The 18,700-nt window shown below is 41.5% G+C and overlaps 1 protein-coding gene across 5 annotated transcripts in view; it reads right to left on the minus strand.

Moving 5' to 3' along the window:
- FBXW7 (F-box and WD repeat domain containing 7) overlaps window positions 1–15,873 on the minus strand; it is a 208,989-nt gene extending 193,116 nt beyond the window's left edge. For 3 of the 5 annotated variants that reach the window (XM_081251107.1, XM_081251106.1, XM_081251104.1), the window contains exons 1-2: window positions 15,789–15,873; window positions 15,606–15,696 (exon numbers count right to left, since the gene is read on the minus strand). The gene's annotated coding sequence lies outside the window, so the exon portion shown is untranslated. Of the gene's footprint in view, window positions 1–15,605; window positions 15,697–15,788 lie in introns of those variants that run through there. The other 2 variants (XM_081251105.1, XM_081251103.1) reach the window with 1 other exon arrangement.
- Between the last annotated feature and the right edge of the window lie 2,827 nt (window positions 15,874–18,700).

An 18,700-nucleotide genomic window follows, 5' to 3' on the forward strand; every position in this document is an offset into this window, starting at 1 on the left:
ACTAAAGGTGAGATTTTGAGCATGTTTAACTTCTCTGGGCCAAATTTTCAACTATCAAATAGGGACATTAACAATACTTACCTCACAGGGTTACAGTGAGGACTGAATGAGTTAATATATACAAAGGACATAGAAGAGTGCCTGGCACATATTAAGCACTCAAATGATGACATCAATATTATTTTTATAATAATACCATATTAACAGTTACCTCTAACAAAGGCAAACTGTGTATCTGCTGAGGATCCTGCCGGACTGTCCCCCTGGGTGGCTTTTAGTTTTATTTAATTGTATGAATCTGCCAGGCCAGTTAAAAATTATTACTGTATTTTTTAACCTTAATGATATGTTTACAGGTTTGAGTATTAAGTCTGTTCCTCTGTTAAATACTAATTGAAACTTATATGGAAACATTAAAAACTGACATTCTAGGGCTTTGCTATGCAAAATATAGTTTTGAGGGCCACCAAATCAGCATCACCTAGACGCTTGTTAGAAATGCACAAACCCGAAAGACACAGTGCATTTGGCCAATATAGTTTATGTTTCTTTTACATGGGAGGGATAACATTTCAGGCTTTTTTCTTCTTCTCTTAATACTCATTACTTCCTTTTCTGTGCCTTTAAGGCTCCTGGATGCTATTCAGTCTTTTCACAGCAGGTGAAACACTATTTTTCAGGATATTTTAAGGAGAAAATAACATTATTTAGGCCATAGAAGCCTTTCAAAAATATTATTTTATGCAAATAAAATACTAAAATGCAATATTCAAATTCAAATAAATATTGTTTACAGCTAATGTTGTTGCTTTATAACCAAAAAATGGCACAAGCCACCAAGAAGTGGGATTAGGTCACAACTGCAACATGAAAAACTGATGCCTATGACTGGGTACTGCTAATTAAGGTTACAAATTCAAGGTCTTAATCTTTATATGCAAGTACTTGAACTTTTGAAATAAGTGATTTGATATCACCTCATTAGTATAATACAGTGGTTCTCAAAGTTTGGTCCCTCGATCAACAGTATCACTTGTGAAACTGTAAGAATTATTACATTTTTGGGTCTCACCCCAGACCTACTGAATCAAATACTAGGTTTGTGGACCAGCAATTTATGGTTTAACAAGGTTTCCAGGTGATCCTGATGCATGCTAAAGTTCGGGAACTACTGGAATAGTGGTTCTGGTATAGTAAGTTTATACTAAGTTTTCCATCACTAGATTGAATGCAATTCCACCTGATCAAGTTTGAAAATGTATGAATGCTGGAAACAGGACACTAAAATACTGAAACCCAACCTTTACACCTGGAGACAAGTGCACCTATGACCAAGCCCATGAATTACAAAGAAATTATGTTATTTACGGCTGATGTAGTTCAAAGTTATTGCACATTTACTTGACTGTCTACTATGTATGGTTGCAGGGTTATTTATAAACTTTGTATAACCTTAAACTTTTTACAAAACTGCATTTTCTTATAAGTATGCAAGCTTACAAGGTGAAAATAAAACTTGTTTGCCTGGAAGAAAAAAAGAAAGGCAACCTGTGGTAGATAATGTGAAAGCACTAACAAGCCTAAGACTTAGAATCCTAAAATCTTGACGTAATTATCTGATTCCCTGTACCCCAACCCTAAATTCTTATTTACCAGAACTCAATTTCATTCAGGCATCTTTAGTCTTTAATAGAACACCATTCAGCACACTGCTCTGAGTGTTTGCATGTAACTTTTGATAAAATCTTACAAAAGCACTGAATTATAATTCTGAAAGGAGCAAAGTTCAAATGCATATAACTATGGTTACAAATACAGTATTAAAACACAACCAAGAGGAAAGAGAAAATCTTTCAGGAAACTTTTTAAAGACCCATATCCAGGTTTAGCTCTTTTTAAGGTAACAAAACAAAATTTAAAACTATTTAAATCTCCTAATGAATAAAAATAATAGTGCACAGATGCCAAAGCTACGTTCTCACTTTATTTATTAAATGTACAACATCTATAAGTAAACTAGCTGTGTAAGAAATAGTCCAGTACAAAGTATGAGAAGGAAGGAAAAAGTAATTTTTTTTAATGACAAACACCATCTGAGCAAACGTACTCCACAGATATCCACTGACTTAAATAATTTATATCTTAGAGACTAGCAAGTGTCAATTATCAAATTTTCTGCTATACCTTCCAAGCATAACAAATCATAGGTTTTCAAGTCCTAAATAATGTAATTCTGAGGCTCATCCCCTAAACAAAAATCTCTTTCAAAAGATTTAACTCTAACTACAAAACACATGTTACATATAGAAAAAAAGTATTTATAAAAATCACTTTGCTTCATGATCTTTTGGATTCTACCTAGAAAGATTTCTTCTACTGCTAAAGATGTATCTGGGACACCTGTCCTGATGTTGATACAAAGAGCAAGACTAAATTTAATTAAAAAATGCAGGTTAGGGGCTTCCCTGGTGGCGCAGTGGTTGAGAGTCCGCCTGCCGATTCAGGGGACACGGGTTCGTGCCCCGGTCCGGGAAGATCCCACATGCCGCGGAGCGGCTGGGCCCGTGAGCCATGGCCGCTGAGCCTGCGCCATGGCCGCTGAGCATGCGCGTCCGGAGCCTGTGCTCCGCAATGGGAGAGGCCACAACAGTGAGAGGCCCGCGTACCACAAAAAAAAAAAAAAATGCAGGTTAGTGTAAGTTAGTTAAATCACAGGTTTAAATTTCATAATTATTTTGTATAAGGACATAAACTTGGGAACGGCTTCTCCATGAGTCTGTTCATCCTCTTCCTTCTAACATCTGTACAGGATGAAATCCTATTGTTTTCCCCTCCTACCTCAGTACCACCACTTTCAATACAAAGCTCCTCCACTGAAACTTAGGAGGCAGGAGCACAGTAATTAGAACAGAGACCACAGAGTCACTGGATCTGGATTTGAATCTCAGGTCTGTGCGTTCAAACGCCTAGCTACAAGTTCTTAGAAAATTCTGTGAATCTGTTTCTTCTGCCATAAAACAGACCGATGAGTACATATGTCATAGGCACTGCTGTGAAGAATAAATCTAAAAAGCAGGTAAAATTCCTTAGCACAGTGCCTGACATACATCAAACATTCAATAAGTGATAACAAGGATAATCAAAACAAGGACTGTCAACAGAAAGAGAAAGACAAATACCACATGATACCACTTACATGTGGAATCTAAAACAGGACACAAATGAACTTATCTACAAAAGAGAAACAGACTCAGACACAGAGAACAGACTTGTGGTTGCCAAGGGGCGGGGTGGGAGGGGGTGGAGGAGGGATAGATTGGGACTTTGGGATTAGCAGATGTAAATTATTGTATATAGAATGGATAAGCAACAAGGCCCTACTGTACAGCACAGGGAACTATACTCAACATCCTGTGATAAACCATAATGGAAAAGAATATGAAAAAGAATGTATATATATGTATAAGTGAATCACTGCTATACAGTAGAAATTAACACACATTGTCAAACAACTATACTTCAACAAAATAAATTTAAAAAAACATGACTTGTCAAATTATTAATGGATTTTATCAAATTATCAAACCTATATTCTTATCCTCTAGATTCACAACCCTCTCCTAGCTAATTCTTTATAAATAGCTGGGGGCAGCTCTGAGGTAAAAAGCAGTCATTATCGAGAAAAAGAGACCTAGTAGGCAACTTCCTCACCCTCCTTTTCTCCCATGCTTCACTAGCCTCAGTCATTATCCATACTTGAGAGTAAATACATACTCACTCAGTTTGGGCCCAAATGTAAAGGAGATCAAAAGCCTTATTTAACACTTGTACTTAATGACAGCTCATTATAATGTAAGACTGATACCACACGTTCATCTTTCCAACAAGCTCAACACTAGAATGGACACACAGGTGAAAAAAAAATCAACCAAAAACATCTTTCAGGAAGTAACTGTTGGATCAAGTCTCATTAAGTGAGTCAAGGAAAGAAAGGTCGACTTAATGCATCACATGCACCAAGTATCTAGGCCGTTTTACTTCTAGGATACACTTTCTAGAAATGAAGAAATAAGGTCACATGAAATATCTATCAACTTTTGCAACTGGCCTCTAATTCATTCAATAAATATTCACTGAACACTAAGCACTCACTTGGAAACAAAGGTGACAAGATAATATCCTTTTCTTGTAGAGCCTATTAAAAAACCATTCCAGTTTGTTTTTCTCTCTTCCATTCATTTGTTAACTTAATATATGCCTACTATGTGGCAGCAAATGTTAGGCATTTGGCAGAAGGAGATATTTACTGAAAAGATGAATAAGATAGAACCCTTGTTCTCAAAAAACTGACAGACCAGTAAAAGAGAAAAATACAAATAACTATGTTAAGTGCTATAAAAGTCACATAGATACTGTGGGTAACCAGAAGAAAGAACTAACTCTACTCACATTAACCAGGACAGGCTTCCTAGAGGAGATGATATTTAAGTACAGTCTTAAGAGATAAATGTTTCACAGATGAAAGGGAAATTATACTCCAGGCAGAGGAAATAGCAAAGTACAGAGACATACATAAAAGCATATACATACACACACACACACACAAATATGCATATGTTGCATACAAATGGATATATAGTTTTTAGATACAAGTGAAGGATGTCAGTATTTATACAGAATCTAACTGGCAAAGTACCTTATACTACAAAGATAACCAAATGAGAAACAGTTTAACGATAAAGCAAGGTTTCCTAATCTTGGCACTATTGACCTTTTGAACCAGATAATCCCTCGTAGCAGGGTGCTGTCCTGTGTACAAAGATTATACCTGGCCTCTACCCACAAAATACTAGTAGCACCCTCACACATACCTCTCCCCCAGCTGTGACCATCAAAAACATCTCTGGATATTGCCAAGTGTTCCCTGAGGCTACTGCTATATGCCAGGCAACATTCTGTGCTTCTCATTTATTCTCATTTAATCCAACAACATAGTATCCATGAGGCAGTTATTATTTTCCCCATCTTACAAATAAAGAAACTGAGGCCAAGAGTTAAACAACCTGCCAAAAGTCACACAACCAGCCCGGACTGAACCCACACAACGGGGATTCAATCCCTACTCTAAGCACCATTCTGTTGTCTCTTATTCATGCCTCAGCTTTTTTCATCAGATACTTGTAAAGTTAATATTTTGAATCTTATCTGGAAGTAAAAACTAAAATTATCCACACAAGTGGAAGTTAAATTAAAAGACTCCCAACCTCAATTCAGGATAACTTAACAAGTATTTTTTAAGCACTGACTGTATGCATGTCCTGTACCAACTCTGGGAACTAGAGTGGTTCAAAGAAAAGAAAACTACATTTATTAAGGATTTGGTATTATCTTTTCCATACATTCTCTCTCTGAAATCTCACAACATCCCTGTGAGGTAGGTATTACCTTTTTTTCAAGTGAGGAAGCTAAGGCTCAGAATAGAAAAGTGGTCCCTGACCTAAAAAGGCTTACAATTTAATTGCAGATAAAAAAAAGTATTTTTTTAAAAAGGCAGAGAATAAGCAAGTTAAATATCTCTGTTAACAACACATAGAAGGTGAGAAGTTAAAAAAGAGCAGAAGGAAAGTATATAGTTAGATTAGTCAGGGAATACTTCTCAGAAGAGGTTTCTATTATCCCCTTTTGGAAATGAAATGGATGAGCAAAACATGATAAGCTGGGGAGGAGCAACACTTCTGTAAACAATGTGAAACAGAAGTATGAGGACTGAAAGGAAAGATCTGTGATAGCCAACTTAAACAGTAAGCCAAGGAAGTGATGGAGTAATAAGTCTGCCTTAAAGTTAAGATCGCCCAATAGCTGGAGACAATGACACTAGTTGTGTGCTTTTAGGGTGTTCCTGCCACAAACGCTCTCAAGCACAGCAACAGGAATGAATGCAAAAGACCTAAAGGTGAAGACTGGTAGGGTTGGTTAATGGAGGCTTAGACATATGAGTCAAACACCAAATTTCATAAGAAGAGTGATGGGTCATCTACTTTGCTTTATGTATTTTGTCTCCTTCAGCCAAAATGTAAGTTTCAAGAGGGCAGGGATTATAATGTTCTGTTCACTTAAATCAATGCCTGGCACAGTAAGTGTTTAGTAAATATCTGCTGCTGAATAAAGGCACTATTCAAAATAGTGACATATTCAGGAACAAAGGTCACAAAGACCTTCAGCAAACACAAAAAAATAACAATAATATTGTAATATTTATTATTATTGCAACAACTAACATTTATTGAGCACTAACTCTGAGCCAGACACTGTGATCCATTATCTCAATCCCCTTAACTACTTTTTTAGAGAGGTAGGTACTATTATTATCATCCCAGTTTTACAGGTTCACACACAGAATAAACAACTTGACCAAGGTCACAAAGCAGCACAGCTGGAACCTGGGTCTATCAACTACAAGGCTTGCCTCTCAACTACTATGTCACATATATAGAATTACAAGTATCCTTCTAAGGCAAAGCTACGGAAATGCGGCCAATGAGGAAAGACAACAAACCAAAACCAAAAAGAAACTCCAATGTAGTCAAAAACCATATGTCCGCCCCCTCTCCTAGCAGGTACTGTGGATATTTTCCCACCCTAGAATACACTGATTATCCCATACAGATTAAAACTTCAATGGTTTAAAGAATCCAGATGTTGAAAAACTAGGAGCTAGAGTCAATCATCTAATCAACATTTCAGAGGGTGGTAGATAACGAGTGGTAACACCCCGTGTCCACAACCCAAAGAAATAACAGGGTGTGACCTCTGACTAAGGCTGACCTCAAAACTTCCTGACCCATTCTCCCCAAATCTGCCACTTCCCTCCCTCCTTCGCTCTGCGTCTCTCCCCTCCTCTGTACATCCCATCTCTCCTCTCCTACTAAAAGGCCTTTACAAAAACTTGGAAATTTTGTGTTTCCTACTCTCAATTTCTAACCTAGTTAAGTTAAAACTTTTATATTTCTCTAAGGAAAAGAAGTCTATCTGTGTAATACTCAGGTAGAAAAAAGGTTCCCTACTCGTTAGAGCAGCATTCCAAAAGTTACGTTAGTCAATGAAGAGACCACCAATCACGCAAAAGAAAGCTGATGACCCGCATATTTACTTATATAACCTGGTATCACAGACATAATAAATAAACAGGAAGAAATTAAACTCACTAGAGATTATGCTCTTCTCCCATCTATCCAGTAACCTATTCATAATTATAATTCTTTCTGAAAATCTCTAAAATGGAAAGAAGCTAACTCCAGAATTATAACTCCAATCACCACCAACAGAGAGAAATATTTAAAATACTGACTTTGTTTAAAAACTAGAATATCCATTAAATTAACTACTTAACCAGAGATTCACTAATATATAAGTCAATCTGATTTCTGCATTTACACCAAAATCTAAAGCAAATCTGCCTTAAAAGAAAAGTTAAAGAATGAGAACAAGAGTTGGCAAGACAAACAGTGCTAAGGAACATACCTCAATCTTTTCTTTCTGCCTTTGGATTTTTTTCATACACTTATCTTAAATATACAGTTCTATTAGATAAACAAACTATGAAGGCATAGACAAATTGTTCTCAAAGTAGAAGTACTTTCCAAATACAAAAAACTATCAAGGGCTTCCCTGGTGGCGCAGTGGTTGAGAGTCCGCCTGCCGATGCGGGGGACGCGGGTTTGTGCCCCGGTCTGGGAGGATCCCACATGCCGCGGAGCGGCTGGGCCCGTGGGCCATGGCCGCTGGGCCTGCGCGTCCGGAGCCTGTGCTCCGCAACGGGGGAGGCCATAACAGTGAGAGGCCCGCGTACCGCAAAAAAAAAAAAAAAAAAAAAAAAAAAAACTATCAAGAAACATTTATTTCTTGAATTGGCCAATAGAACATTGATTATGCCAAGTTTGAAGGAAAAGTTATTTCTGAAAACTGATCCTGTATTTAATAAATATTAAGCATGAAAAGGGAATATCCAACCCTCCCTCCCTCACTCTCATCATTTTAGGAAAGGAGAAAACTAAAAATTTAGTTAAAACAAAATCCTTCAATAAAATCCTTCAAATAAAATTCCTTCAATCTTAATTTGAGATGTAAGGATACAAATAAAACTTATTAAACTTCATGATTTTTTTTAAGTTTTTTATTCCCAGTGTTAAAGAGATGGATAGTTAAAAGACTGGATAATCCAATTACATCCTGATATTTCTAAATGGACAATTTAAACCACAGTCATTTTCAGAGATAATAAATTGTTCAAAAAAGAGTCCTTTCTGATCTAAGCACTACTGAAGTCTTTAGGGATGAATTCAAATTCCAGTTATGTTCAAATCAGTCTTTCTTTTCTATAATAAGCACAGCAGTTCTGCCATTTCTTTACTTTTCAAGATTTTTTTTAAATAAAAACATTAATGAATGATACACTGTTTCAGAGGCTTTTGAAAACACGGCAGAATTACTTCAGTATTATTTGTCAAACTCAATGGCTGAATTTAAGTGTTCGGCAATATAAAGCCTGACTTTAGCCTTCTGTCTATGTCACACTTTAAAAGATCTTTAGCTTAGTAAGTTAACAGTGATGGGTCACCTTACTATATGCCAGGCACGGGAAGAGCTTTGCATATGTTTTACATGATCTCATTTAATCCTAACAACAACCCTGTGTAAGACATGTGCCCATCAACAGGTGATGAAGTCGACAGTAAAAGGATAAGTAGTTTGTCCCATGCCACAAAGCCAAGAAAGGTACTGCCTAACTAATGAGTCTTCTGCCTCCAGAGTATCAACGTATTTTATGAGGGAAATGAGAAATGAATTAGCAACTGTTGCTGGCTCCATGCATGCATATTTTCAACCATTAGATAGTTATAAATTACCCACCATTATTAGTGGGACAAGTCCTTCTCAGACCTAGAGGATGTCATGCAAAGGTCTATTACTACCCCTTACACTACCCTGAAAAGCATGCCATCCTAAAAGTCTCATTAAGATATATACATTCTTCCAAAAACAAACAAGCAATCTGTCTTGACACTTCACATTTGGCCTAACATATATTGATGGGTTCAGTATCTTCTCCTATGGTGATCCTCTCAGAGGAAAGGCTAAGTGATATTAAAAATATCTTGTACCACTATCTTTTAATATTTCCTAAATTCCACAGCAGTCATGAAGGAGCATCTAGCATGATACATGTACAGACACACAAACAGCACATGCTACCTCCTGCCTAAAGCCACCCAGATTTCCAGTAGCTAACCTTCAGCTGGAAAAAAGGGCAGAGGTGAAACAGCAGAGCAACAGAAACTGCAAAATATCTGACTGATCTACTAGCTATCCCTTAGATGAGGCGAAAGAGCAAAAAATAAGATACCAAACAATAACGTCTCTTGCCCATTTTTTTTAATTATTTTTCAACTACCTGTATTGCAGGATAATACAACACAAACATAATATTTTCTTAGTTTTAGAGAAATCAATTGTTACTCAAAACTTTTTAAGGGAACATTTTAGAAAAAACTGTTATACACTGGTTTGTCACTCAATATCCAGATCAAGTACAGATGTTCCCTCAAATATTTCACAATTCTGAATGTAGAACAGGAGGAAATTTTAAATATACATGTGTGTAAAAGTATAATTATTAGAAAATATATATCCCATAGTGTTCAGGAAATGTCATGTAGATTTAGGAAACACACTCTAAACACATTGTGAAAGGGATCATTAGACAGTATCAATGAGGTATCATAGAAAAGTAGCAAAAATCTAAAACTACACTAAGGCATAAGACAGACTGGTTTGACACTCAGTGGGGAATTGTCATCTGTAATGACAATTCAGCTCCACTAAAAAAAATAAATAAATGAAACCTAATACACCACTCTTTTCCCTGGTCCACTGAAAGTGTCACCAATATAGAATATTTCTATTCGGATAGAAGGTAGGAGATAGGAGATGGACACCTTGTGTCTTTTAAATTGCCACTCACCCTTAAGCTTGAAATAAAAGCAAGATTTTTTTAAAAAGCAAGGAAAGAATCCTCTCCTAATGAATAAAAAAGCAACTTTAGGGCTTCCCTGGTGGCGCAGTGGTTGAGAGTCCACCTGCCGATGCAGGGGACACGGGTTCGTGCCCTGGTCCGGGAAGATCCCACATGCCGCGGAGCGGCTGGGCCCGTGAGCCATGGTCGCTGAGCCTGCGCGTCCGGAGCCTGTGCTCTGCAACGGGAGAGGCCACAACAGTGAGAGGCCCGTGTACCGCAAAAAAAAAAAAAAAAAAAAAGCAATTCTACAGTGACCTTCTTTCTAAAAGGTATACTAAAATTGTCAGGTTATGTAAAATTGTCAGACCCCTTTTTTAAATGAAGAGGAACTGAAGTATCAATTATATATGTAGAAACATTATATAAAGTAAAAGCAGGTTTGAAACTAAAAAGTGGTCACTATTGCAAGAGTAACCCCTTCCCCTGCCATAAACAGGGAACTCCTGAGATAAATAAGATTTATGAAACCAGGGTAAAAATATACCACCGTCCAATGTTGACATATGAAACAGATGTTTTGATATTAGCTATGATGTAAAATTGCACAAAGTGAACTATCCTTTCTAAACAACACATTTGAGATTTATTTTTTGGGTGAATCTATTAACCCATGCTACATTTACCCTTAAGAACACAGTAAAACTTTTTAAAGTACAGAGTTAAATGATTTAAGTGATCTGGTAAGATATAATACTTGAAATTAACAAAAGAAAAATTGTGGAGCCAATAATTCTACACAATGAATTGGTCATTGCAAAAGATCAAAGCTTTAAGAAACAGAAGCATCAAACCTTAATGTTCTTATAGTTTGACAAATATTTTCATCTGATTCAAACAAACCATCAATACTTCTAATTTTACATCTAAAGTAAATGCTTTACAACTTATTTTCAGAAGCTTTCAAAATTATACTCACAAGTTTCTTCAAAGATACTTCTGGCCATGATACACGGCCAGTATATCACTATATGATATCTTATATGGTATGGTATCTTTGAATAAGAAATACAAGTAGTCCTACTTTTTAGCTTCATCATTTTATAGATGGCATTGCCCCTGCTCCTCAGTCCATAGTTTTCATCACTGTGGAGGCAAAAGTACCTTGAACAGTAGACTCTGTGCTTTATTCAGAATCATTTTAAGACTGCCTCCAAGGAACACATCTCATTTAGAAAACAGAGACCAGCTAAAAGAGCCAGTCCCAGCTTTGTAGTGGAATGGAGCTCATACTGCATGTTGGTGGACTTGGCAGTCAGTGTTCTATACCAGGGGTCCATAAACAACGAGCCAAACCCAACCTACCTCCTGTTTTTATATATAAGGCTTTATTAGAACACATTCACATTCATTCACTTACATATTGTCTGTGGCTGCGTTCAAGAGCACTTCAAGAGCAGAACTGCATTGTTGCGACAGAGACCATATGGTCCACAAAATCTAAACTATTTACTATTCAATAACTGGCCCTTCACCAAAAAAAAGTATGCCAACCCCTCCTCTACACAATGAGATGCCGGAGGCAACACAAGACTTCTCCAAAAACCATCTCCAAGTAAACGAATTGGGCTGCTGCTAGCCTAGGTGGGGGGCTTTGGGATCATCCGGTGATAAAACACACAAACACAAACACACACCCTGTATCAGTCCCAAAGTTGCCAAGGCAGAGCACACGAGGTGATCACTCCCTACTACCAGGGTCCCACCTTCCCCACTTGTCTTCACTAGTAAATCATGTTAACCCCAAAAGGCTGCCCTTTAAAGTTCACCGAAACATGATTTCGCCTGCATAAAAACTGTTGTGGAAAACAGAGGGTGAGGAGAGAAGGCACTCATATGGCATATATTCCAGATCCTAGAACCACCATAGATCTAGCTCCCTGTCTAAACAGCTGTGGCCCGGAAGGTCCTGCCATTTGAATTATCACTCTTAAGAAGAGGCCAAACAGGCTACTAAGAAGGTGAATTGGAACTAAGGAACACAAAAGAAGTGTGGATATACATATTCCCTACCTCACAATCCTTAATCCTTGTTAGTGTCAACACTAAATGCAAGTTTCACCACAAAAATTTTAAATTTTAATGTTTAAAAAAATCAGTCTTCCAGTGTCCATAAATGCTTCGAAGATGTCTGAATTTTTTTTAAGTGCCAAGTTGGTTTTTGTTTGTTTGTTTTTTAATAAAAAGATTTTTTTTAAGGCATTTTCAGCACTGCTGTGCCAACACAGGGATATCCCCTCCATTGTATGGGACACAAAGACACACACCAACTGCGAGCAGGGGAAGCAGCGTTCTTTGCCAGCTATTTTTAGCCCCACTTCGTCATGTTAGAGACCAAACTTAGGATAATAATGAAAGGCAAACTTTAAAAACATGAATTTGATGAAACAGATCTGTCCTTTTATGTATAAGTTCCTTAACACTGAAATCTTATACAGTCTTCTGAACTTAATCTCAAGGGACCTATATACCTTACAAAAAGCTTGTTGGTGTTTCAAAAATAATCATCTGCCCTAAGACTGAACTGGTGCCCATGTTTAAAGGTTGTTCCTCCTTTTTCAATTTCAACCCTTATTCACTTTTAAAACAGGAGAGTCTCATCCATTCTCCTCTTCCTGTATCTTTGCTAACTTTAACACATTCCCCTCCCCCAAATACCCATTTTTCAGCTCTCCACTCTCCATCAGCACTATAGAGAAACCTCAGTACTTTTATAATGACTCCCAATTCTACATTTTCAGCATATCACTCACTATTTTACTGTCTTAAGATTGCATTGGCATCCAACTTTAACCCTAAAATTTAATGTCCAAAGTCCACTGCCTCATTTCTGAATTACTTTTTATAAGAAACCACTAGCACCATACTAACATACTGGAAGCACCTTCTTTTTCACCCTTCCATCTGTACAGCTCTTCAATGACTGTAGTGTAAAAATGTTAGTTCTCTAGAAAAACAAAATCCTAATCCAGGTATAATGCCTCTTGGCTTAAAATACGATTTCTTCTCAATGGTCTAAAACTACCCTCTCAGAAACATTGTTCTCAATTCATTCTTTGGGCTGTAAACATGTATCCACACAAACACAAATTGGCCCTAAGCCTACTCAACAATCTCCCTCTGTATTCCCATAAGCTAACTTCCTAATTACATTTGTCCCTCACCTCCTCCAATTCCAAAAGTCTTAAACACTTTATCTCCACCTGTTCTTTGCTTCCTAAAAAACACCTTCTCCTGGCTCAGACACTCCAATAAGTTCTGTATAGTCCAACATCAACATTTCCCTAGTGAAAAATGTACAAATACATTTACATCTATAAGGTACCAAACAGTAACTGATGTACAGTGGTCGTAGATGAAAACTGGTCCATTCCCCCTTTTCTATAATTCTGTGCAATCTGTGTTTCACTGCCTCTGCCACCCATAAGCAAAAGCATCTCAAAGGCAGGGACCCACAAATGCTCTGTTGTTTCTTTGCTACCCAAATATATGATAAAACATTACCATGATTTTTAACCAATCGATAGTCAAAACAATACAAGTCAAAGTTGTAAGCAACTCTGATGGAGTATAATCTACGCTCAAACTAGTCTGTTGGTCTGTCCTCTTTTCCTCCCCCAAAAAACAGCCTATGCAAGGCTAGATTTCTCTTCCTCCTATTTTTGTGAAGTATGGGATACATGACTTCCTCAAGGTCACAAAATAACAGATCTAGAGACATTTGTTTTTGATTCCACGCCTAACGTTACATCCACTACTCAATTTTTTTTTTTTTTTTTTTTTTTTTTTTTGCGGTACGCGGGCCTCTCACTGCTGGGGCCTCTCCCGCTGCGGAGCACAGGCTCCGGACGCGCAGGCTCAGCGGCCATGGCTCACGGGCCCAGCCGCTCCGCGGCATGTGGGATCTTCCCGGACCGGGGCACGAACCCGCGCCCCCTGCATCGGCAGGCGGACTCTCAACCACTGCGCCACCTGGGAAGCCCCACTACTCAATATTTTGATGCCAGTACTTATTTAAAGTAGAATTTAAGGTTCCTAACAAAAGCATAACAAGGAAAAGGCATATAAAGAAAAACAAAACAGCTGGTGAAGTTCCAGAGGAGGGCAAAGTGATCAAAAGGATGGAAGAAATTATTCCAAGACAAAAAGTCAGGAAAGATGATAGTAAAGAGGAACAATCAAAATCTACAAACCAGGAAAAGATGAACTCCAGCTTGTTCTAGCAATTCTCAAAACACAAACTTGGGATGTGTCTCATTGAAACTTTATAAAGAGACAGGTTTGGGATATAGAAATGAACTGTTACATAATTCAGGAGCTAATAAACTTGCAGAATTCATCTCTTCAAAAGAGAAAAAGTACAGGATGAAAAGTGTTTGAGAAAGTTTTAAAGAAGTTTAATCAAGATCCCGAATGGAAAAGTTAGCATGGATAATCCCAGGCTTACATTCATTCCCACAAAGCTTCTCTCGGCAGTGGCTTCAGAGAGTGTGAGCTCACACCGTTGTCTGGAGGGGCCATACTTCTCACTACTGCCTATGTTCTGTTATATAAAATTCCACCCTATGCTTAACCCTAAGGTCTGTATAAACATATGAAATGTCAATTACTTTCCTGCGCCTTAATTTGGCACTCTGAGGGGATACCTAAATTACAAATCAAAGATTTTATAGACTTCACCTTTAATATAAAGGAAGAGGAAAAACATCATTCTTCAAAGAATTAAACATCAGAAGTTTCTCCTCATTTGATAGAGAAGCATGAAATAACTCAAATAAGCAAAGCTTCAAGTCATTCCAACAAATAAAAAACTGCTAGCAATCAGGACATATGCTACTCAAAAAAAAAAAAAAAAGCATTTGGGTAAGGAAAAAATGTAATACCTTCTATAAACTGGTTAAAGTACTAAATGCTCTCCCCCAAATCAGCTGTGATCAAAAGAACTCAGAATTTCCTGAGTAACTGAAATGTTACAGTGTCTTCCTGATACGCAGGAACTGCACCCAGGAAATGAGAAGGTAAAAAAAATTCCTGTACCACTAGGTACTGAAATGAACTCTCTCAAGGAAGACAGGCAAAAAAGAAAGTAATTTTACTTTCAGGGGTTCAAAGAGTCAGGGGTTCCTACTTGGGAACCAAATAAGAGTTGCCCAGAGACAAAAACTACCGCGCTGTTTCCCACCGGGTGTACCAGGAAAATGTGTAGTACAGAGATGTCCCTTGTGCGCACATAGGCTCTGGTTTCCTCAATTTCCTTTTGCCAATTACTGGCCAGAAAAGATACCAAGTGTCCACCCTGGAGAAAGACGGAACTCCTCGAGGAGAAACCTGTGGGCTTGCGTATCACACGTACAGAGCGCTAAAAGGTTACAAAACACTGGACTGCCGGATGCCTCTCCCCGCAGTGAGGACTAAGGTACCGCTCACGTCTATACACTCCCAACACTCCTGGAAAACACCGGCAAAACTCCGGAGGACGCCCCAGCATCCTCCCCCTTTCTATCCCTCCATTCCCTTTCCCGAGGCCACTCACACTTTAGAGACGAGCCGGGCGCTGAGAAAGTGGGGTGCTTCCCTTCCTCCTTGGGACTCAGGCGACAGCTGCGGCAGGCTCCGGCGCGTTACTGAGGAAGAAGCGGGGCTGGGATCGCTAAGCCGGCGGCCACCCGGGTCTCTTCCGCGCCGCCGGGGCAGACGAGGCGGCGGCCCCGCTTACCTCCTCTTTTCCTCTTCCTGGGTCTCTTCAGGCTGGGTCTTCTGCCCGTCCCGGGCCACTTCTCCCCAGACAGTCACGTTTGGGAGGCTCCGGATTTTGTTTTTGAAAAGTTTCTTCTGGGCGGAGGCTGCGGCCGGCCCCCCGGGTCCCCCCCGGCCCCGCCGCCCTCGGGGCTGGGGCGGGGGAGGGGGTTCTAAGAACTCCTCCCGGAGTCCTGCCGAGGAGCCGGGGGGCCGGCGACTGGCCGAGAAAGAAGACCCCCGAGGGGGCGGAGGGGAGGGGGCAGGGAAGGAAAGGACGGCGGCGCCGGTCCTGCTGTCCCCGCCGCCCCGGCCTCCGCTTCACATCGGGGTCCCCGCCCCCCCGGTCGGGGGGTGGTTGCCGGGCTTGGGGTCCCGGCTCATACACTCCGGGGCAAGATGCTACGGCCCCGGGCGGGTGGCCGAGGCGGCGGCGAGGTGGGGGACCCGGCCGGCTCCGCTCGGCGCCGCCCCCGCTCCCGGCTCCAGCATGTGTCGCTGCGGCTGGGACCCCCTCCCTCCACCTTGGGGGTCCCTCGCCCCGCGCCCCGGAACGGACAGAAGCTCCGGCCCCTCCTCAGCGTCCTCTCACCGCGGAGCAGCCGACTAGTCCCGACCCGAGGTAGCCGCCTCCCTGCCCCCCAGCCGCCGGCTCCGGCTCGGGCTCGGGCTCCGGCGTGTGCAGCCGCCGCTGCCGGCCGGGAAGGCGAGGGGGGGAGAAGAGGGGTGGCCGCGGCTCCCGCTGGCCCAGGTTAAGGCGGAGGTCTCGGCGGCGGCCAGTGCAAGGGCGCTGGGTCTCTCGGATGCTCCCTCGCTCTCACGCTCTCGGCGGCGGCGGCGGTAGCGCCCCAAGCTCAGCTCGCTGTCTCCCTCGCTCAGTGCGGGGCTCTCGCCTCACTCCAGAGAGAGGGGCGGGAGGAAAACGGCGCGGACCGATGACGCAAGTCACCTAGCAACCGCTCTCTTCCCCCCTCCCTTTTCTCTCCGCTCGGAGGCTTCCTCCGCGGGCCTTTTTTCCCCTTTCCAACCACCCCGCCCTGGGCGCCTCTGGCGCGCGCGATGACGCTCCAAGGGAAGAGGAAGTCGGGCTCGGCGAGCGGGTGGGTGCGCCTCGGGCCGCGGGACTCGCCGCCGCTGCCGCCGCCTCTACGGCCGCGTCAGAACTGAGGAGAGGAAGGGGAGGAGCCGCGTGGAGCCTAAGCTGCCGCCTAAGCTTACCCCTGACCCGAGGGCAGTGGAGAGAGCTTGCTCCGTAGCGGTTTCCTTCAGAGCAGGTGGTGACTGCTCCTTGGGGAGCAAGGAGGAGGCCCAGGCCGCGCGGCCATGCTCGGGCGCGCATCACCCGAAGGTGAGGCATTTGGCCCCAACGGGCCTTCGAAAAGCCCGGCTGAGCGAGAAGTTATCTTACAGCTTGATCCGCTGCACCTGCTCGAGGGAGCGAGCGCCCCACCCTTCCCGCCGTGTGGGGCGAGACCCAGCGCCCGGTAACGCGTGGTCGGGCCGAGCAAATGTTTGATGAATGAATGAATGAATGCCTCCCTCCCTCGCGGAGCTCAGAGGAGTTTTACGGAAGTGCAAGCGCTTTGTAAACTGCGTAGCATTGTAAAGATGAGAGTTGTAACACATCCCTCTTCCCCCGTCCCCCTCCCCGCAAGGAAATAGGGGTGCGGCTTGAGTGAGGAGTCACAACCTGAGTCTTTAGTGAAAAAGGAGGCGAATTGCTGGGATGAGGGAAGGGAGCCATCCTCCCGGAGAGTGTGGAAGGATTTTTTACTTTTTCAGGAGGAGAATTTAGCAGTGCCTCCCTTTCAGGAATCATTCTTGCTTGTGGTTTGGAGCTTTGGAGAGCTGGTATTGGTTGTTAATCAGTGTCCATTACCGTCATCAAGAAATTTTGGCCTGTGTTTCAGGTTTGACTCAAAGGCTATTTCCTTTCCAAAATATCATTACCATTTAGGCAGGTCTTCCTACGGGTGTTATTCTGGAAAGTAAATCGAAGTAAAAAAAACTCATGAGGTTGAAAGGGGGTTTCTCTAGGACAAGAAATTTTAAGATAAAAGGATTTCAGAATCCTCAGAAATCTGTCTTGAACCTGTCCTGGTGAATAGTGTGAGAACGAGATAAAAGCAGCAGTGATGAAAGGAAGCAGATTCCACAGTTGGGTCTCCGGACTCTGGCGCTCCTTACCTCGTCTGGAAGCAGCAGTAGTGGCTGTTACAGATCTTTCCATCTCGGGGGTGAGGCGCAAGTGTTTATAGGCAGATCTGGGGAGCTCAGAGTTCCTGACACTCCTGCCACCACCATGTGCAAATAGGCCAAGGAAACTTGTAACTGGGTAAAATCCAAGGGCTCATTTTTATTAAAATGCTGCAGTAAAAGTGATGGGAGGAGGGAGATGGATATTGCCAAAGCCAGAAGAGACTCACAAAGTAGCGTCTGCCCAGCTACCCTTCTTCCAAAGCTCTAAGAGCCAGGTTAACGCTCCTACTTTTCAGCTACCCTGGATTCGACTCTCTTCTCGTGACCAATCCTTGCCAGGTCCTTCCAAATAAGACTCACAGGAAATCAAACCAGCAAGTGATGGCCCCACATGGCTACCAAGTAAATCTTTTTAGATTTTGTTCCTCTTCCTAATTTTTTGATGAAAATGGCAGGAGTAAAATACACAGATTGAGGGGATTTTGTAAAGCCAAGCACCTCAGATTTTAAGTTCTGAGAGCTTTGGATGAAAAGAATGCAAACATCAGAGCTCTGCAACCCAGCAGAGGACGCCTCCAGAAAAGTGTGTAACCACGTGGAGCTTTTCAGCAGCCTGATCTGTTTTCGTTGTCAGTGGCTCCACCAGAGAACTTTGGTGCTGAGAGGCAGAATGGCACTCAGCCACCTACTGAT

This window comes from Mesoplodon bidens, assembly GCF_964165515.1.
Source record: "Mesoplodon bidens genome assembly, chromosome: 1".
Classification (NCBI taxonomy): Eukaryota; Metazoa; Chordata; class Mammalia; order Artiodactyla; family Ziphiidae; genus Mesoplodon; species Mesoplodon bidens.